Below are 6,145 nucleotides of genomic sequence, written 5' to 3'. Positions count from 1 at the left end.
AGCTGGGAAAATTGGGGGATCAAATTTACCTTGCACAAGTTTCTTCACATTAATTTACTCAATCATTGTACAACAATATCATACCATAACATACCATTTACAAATAAAAAACTAAAGCACTCACCTCCTCTTCCCCCCATGTGAGCCATCGACATCCTCTAATCTGCAATAAAAACAATACAAAAAACAACTCTCCTCAAAAATACTAAAAAATACATAAAATAATAAACAAAAAATTTAATAAAACACCAAACTCCTCCTAACGTAAGAAAAGAACAGTTAAATTGAAGTCTCCACAAAAACAGAATGAACTCTTTAAAAAATAAAAATATGTAAAGGATATATGCGGTGATCTTCTTCTAGAATAAAAGTCTCTTCTCAGCTTCAGCTTCACAAGATTTGCATAGAAAATACTTGGCAAAAGTCTCTCAATTGTTCGCCTCGTCTCTCAACTCAGAAGGCGATCAGTTTGAGTGTATACATATGCAGTCAGAATTCATAAAGAGAGTTTGAAGACAAAGTTAACTGTCCAGTAATTCATCATCAGTGGTTGTGTAGAAACCCAAAAGCCAGAAGCACATTTGCATTAACAGTGTATTTAGAAAAAAAGCCAATTGATTTAGCTAAGATGCAAAATGGCTGCCACCACTGTCTGCTGTAATTTTTCAAGAACAACCTACAATTTTGTGTTTTCTGAGATGAGGGGCTTTAGAAAATAGCTCTTTAAATAGAAAGCTTGTCATGTTGCAGATGTGCAGTCTGTCTAAAACTGTGCAGTTTTTCCCCCCAGAAGGTCTCATACAACTTAAAGGGGTGATGACATGAGAAATAATTTTTTCTTGACCTTTTGACATATACAAGGTCTTTGTTCCATTAAAACATTATGCAAGTTTTATAGCTTAAAACATTCTCCTCAGAACATAATTTAACAAAGTTCAAAAAATGGCTCGTTTGGATATTCTGGGATTTGTGATGTCATACGGGCAAATACATTTGCATATGACTGCCTCTAGAACAAGACATCAACGAATCATTGAATAACCTCACACCATTGGCCACACTCACTGACACTCAAGTCATACAGCTGACACCTGTCTACACCAGACACGGGTGTCACAGTATAGAGCTGGTAAGTCCCGCCCCCTCCGTAAAACCCCGCTGGACCTCAAAGTTGAAAAACCGTCAATGCAAGTGAATGGGAGAAAATAATTATTTTCTGGTCCCGTTTGAATTGTGCCATGAATGTGAACATTATGTTGTCTGTGAATTTTTATATAATCTTTCGTGTGAAGAATGCTACAATTTAGCGGGTAGAAGTTTGATACGGGTAGACTTTGTGTGAGAGCACTTTGTGGACTACAACTCTCGACGCGTTTGAAACGTCAACACCACTAGCACACGGCTCTAGCTCACGGATCCCGCTAAACATGGCTGTGTCTTTGGTGCACTTCCCCGCCTTCTTTCAGGGAGAGGACAAAATCGTTGAGGTTGGCGAAAACCACGGGTAAGTCAACTTTATGGGGTGACGTCACATAGGCGACATGTAGTCTTTCTCGTTATGTCTTTTCCACAACTGCTAGCCGACGAATCATACCATATACTGTCAAACTTGTAACATGAAAGATTATATAAAAAATTCACAGACAACATATGTTCACATTCATGGCACAATTCAAACGGGACCAGAAAATAATTATTTTCTCCCATTCACTTGCATTGACGGTTTTTCAACTTTGAGGTCCAGCGGGGTTTTACGGAAGGGGCGGGACTTACCAGCTCTATACAGCATTTCTGACATACAGTATACTCCATGTGCTTGAGCTGCTCCTGACAACAGGACAAATGGAGTTAGCATCTCTGTACAGCCTTCAGAAGGACACCAGTGTCAGGAACAAGTGGTTGTTGGTTTTTTAATGGTGTTTTGAATCGGTTCAGAGGATTGTATGTTTGTTCAGAGCATTTGACTGCAGATTGTTTTGTAAAAGAGGCACAGTGTAATGGAGAGTTTGCAAAGAAACTTTTGCTGAACGATTAGGCAGCCAACTGCATTGGATCTGACATCACCTACATCGCAAAACGCAAGTAAACAAGTTCATAATGCTTCGTAAATGAGGGTTTTATAGATAATCATTTCAAAGCACTTACTCACATGTAATAGTGTGGACTATTGGACTACTTCATATGCAGTGATGTCAGCCAATCATAACAGTGGCCATTTACTGACAAGCCTGAAGGGAGCCGCTTGTAGTTCCCCCTGTAGTCAATCATTTTATCCCTTAAAAATCACATATTACTCACACTAACATACATTTTTTTTTTAATTCCTTGAAAAATTTATTTGTCATGCCTTAAAATAGCTTGAATGTAACTCTACACCCTTGCCTCATTTATTATACGCGGTTCTATGAATATGCAAATTAGCGCCACCTTCACTCACTCACACTAGCTCTGAGATCCCATAGATATATAATAAAGGCTAGATGTCTCGTGCGCGCTGCTGGCCAATGGAGGTCGACGTCCGCACGTGGCGGCCATCTTGCCACAGGGAGCTCGCTCACTCGTAACATTGTGTTTTAATGCTGCATGTACTTTTTAAATAACCATAACTTGCTCAATTTTCTACCGATTTTCAAACGGTTTGGTTTGTTATAAACGATGTAGTTATGACACCGCACACATATGAATAATTATAACATACATGTTCAAGCATTCGGAATTATAGCCATGTTAATAACGTTTGTAAGAAACCAAACCGTTTGTAAATCCGTCAAGATTTCAGCGAGATAAGAGTATTTGTGTTTGTGCTGATCACTCACCTTACATCAGGTACCACAGAGCCCGCCAGAAAGCCTGCCTGTGACAAGATGGCCGCCGGTGATGCCGTTCGAGACTCCGCCATAAGACATCTAGCCTTATATGGATATCTATGTGAGATCCATTTGTTGATGACCACACATTGACGTGATTGGTTACAAAGTAGTTTGTGACGTCAGAAACACCAGTGATTTTTTGAGACCTTCTTTGGTTCGCTGCAGTTTTAAGGAGAAAATAATCAGCAATGGTGTTGACTTATGAATTTGCACATGGTTTGTCTTAAAGCATATTAAAAACACTATAGCCTAAACAACATTAAAAGCTTGATTTTCACCACAGAGGGACTTTAAAACTGACCATTTTAGACATAGGGCCAAAATGAGTGTTGACTTTTTTTTTTGCAAACATATGACAGAAAAAAAAAATAAAAAAAAATTATAAGTTTATCTCAAATAACATTTTTAAAATATTTAAAAAATACATGTCATGATCCCTTTAACATTGTTTTCTCGGAAATGTAACATCTTATCAGATTTCTCTCTGCACAGTTGTCAAAAATGCTGATTTACAATGGTAATTTGTGCTGAAGCACAGCGTTTAGGCCAAACCACATGTGACCATGGAGGAAATCAGAATTGAGTCTTTCAAGAGTTAGGATAAATAGAAACTTGACATTGGGTCAACAGATGACTAGCTCTGTTTGGGTTTAGCATATTAGCATGGTGTTGTGGCTAAAGTGCTATGCCAACACACCCAAGTGGTTCAACTTGGAACGGATCTTACTGTCTACAGGCTGGGTAAATAAAGACATGGCACGAAAAAATAAATTAAACAAAGATGTGTCACACAGGGTGTGTGTCCTGTAATAATAATAATCTTTGCAGCTAATTGCTAATTATAGCTCCTAAAGTGCATGCCAGCCATTGGTTTCCACACAAAAATCATGTCTAAACATGTTGGTCTGAGACCAAAACTAATATCCTTCAGTATTTCTATTTATAAGGGAGATTGCCTTTCAGCCTTTAGGACTACTCAAAGTACTGTGGTGGTACAGTAATGTATCAGAAGGTAATTTACATGTATATATCCCACAGTACTGAATTATCATATCCATAACTTCAAAGAACAGCATGGTATTATGGTATATGTGGAAAAACCAAAATAATTTTTAGTAAGTGAACTAGCTGATATATACTGTATATAGCAGAATATAAAACAAATAAACTCATCATTGTTTGACATCAATACACATTTCATATGGTTTCATTCAAGTTCATCTACTGTGAATTAGAGTCACAATGTCTTGCAGGCTTTGGTCTCTAAACCCGACCACATCAATAAAAACAAACTAGTTAAACTTAGCAAAGGAGCAACAGATTTGTATGTGTGTGTAAGAATGTTAACTCAATGAGACACGCTCCTGCATAAACACAAACACAGACTTGACACTGAAGTGCACACTTGTCCAGGGCCATTGCCAGAGACCTCACATTAATGTGTGGAACGCAGACACATTCTCTCAGTCACACACATAGATAGGGACACAAAGAGTGCACAAAGGAAGACAACAGAGCAACAAGTTCTGAGAACAGACGAAAGAGAGGACAAATACACAATGAGATATTCTGCTAAATAATTCTCTGCATAGAAAGGCAGACATTTTTGCCAATGTAATAGTTTGGAATTGTTGTCTTTGGCTTTAAACCTGGTTCTGTATCTAAATAAGGCATGGAAACAGAGGTCAAACCTCAGGATAAACCATTAGATTCCCTAGATCAGTTTAGGTTGAAATACCTTCGTAAATAGCAAGATTGTAAGTTTAGAAGTGCCACATTCCAAAATCACATTACATCTAACCATGACATCTTTTGAAATAGCATTTCAGGTTATACTTTTACATGAGATTGTAGGGCTGAGCAAATATGGACAGAACTCTTTACTGCCCTAGTACTTCAAAAAATCCTTTTAAAGGTATACATGTGGTGAACTTAATAGAGATATGAAAGTATCCTAATGTACAATCTAGGTAGGCCTACTATTGGTTAAACATGCATTGAGGAGAATATGTTAATGTTCTTCTCTTGATCAATACCCATTTGCCTCATCTTTAGGTTTCCTGTCAACTTTAACGGAGTCAGATTATTTATATTGGAGTCAAATAATTATTTGAATTATACACGTCACCATTCAACAGCCTTTTGTTATGATTATTGGTTCAAAATAGCAGCGTAAGCTTCCAGCCTTACAAGATGAACAGCATTTAATTGATAAGAAAGGAGTTTAGGTGATTGGTCTGGCCAGACTAGATCTGCTAGGCTGCTGCTGCTGGCATAAGTGAAGGTTTACTGCTAAAACATGTTCAGAATTACAGGGATTAGGATACATGCTGTTGCTGCAATGTACAATAGAGAAAACCTTGAAGCAGACCTAGAGAAGTGGTGCTGGGGAGGAGGAGAAAAATCCCATGGCGTGCCGTACTGTGCTGGCCCATGGTTGGGAATAAATAAGGTTGTGTATATTTAAACAGTATACACAAAAGAGAGATTGATTGGCTGCGATCTGAGTAGCTTTTACACAACTAACATTTACACAACACAGGAAGTCCTTTTTTCCCCAGACAACACTGAGGTTTGTACACTCTTAAAAGGTTCTTTTTTTTTTTGCCATGATGGTTCCATGAAGGTCAAATTACCTTTATTTATATACCGCTTTATACAATACAAATTCTTTCAAAGCAACTTCACAGTAATAAATAAGAAAATAACAGAACCAGTGATGAAAACTTCAGCAATTATGAGACAAATTCCAATTCCGCTGTTAGGCATCTCTACAGAAGACAATAGTGTAATTATTCAGTTCAAGTCAGCTCAATGTTGGTTCAGTTCAGTTCAATAACTGTGTAAAGTTAATCATTTATGAAACTATAGTTCAATTCAGCTAAGCAGCAAAAGACAGAAATGTCATTATTCAGCTCGAGTCAGTTGATTCAATCCAGTTCAGTGTCGATCAAATTTGATTCAGCGTTAAAGCAGCTTTACAGGGTCACCATCCAGCTCAATTCAGTTAAAGCTTTGTTCTCGTCCGACAGTGACTAATAGTGATAGTATTACTGAATATGAGGTGTCTTTTGAACCCCAACTAAGCAAGCCAAAAGCGATAGTTGAAAGGAACCCAAACTCCATCAGGTGAGAGAAATTAAGAAAAAACTGGATTCGCCAGTTCTCATCTGGCCAAATGAACAAACATGGTCGGATGTTCACAAGTCGGATTTGTGGATTGGAACCTTTCCATTGCACAAAATGTTCTTTATAGTAGAAAAACATTCGTCAGA

This window comes from Leuciscus leuciscus (assembly GCF_965113295.1).
Source record: "Leuciscus leuciscus genome assembly, chromosome: 2".
Lineage (NCBI taxonomy): Eukaryota > Metazoa > Chordata > Actinopteri > Cypriniformes > Leuciscidae > Leuciscus > Leuciscus leuciscus.
Note: the sequence above shows the minus strand (reverse complement) of the source record.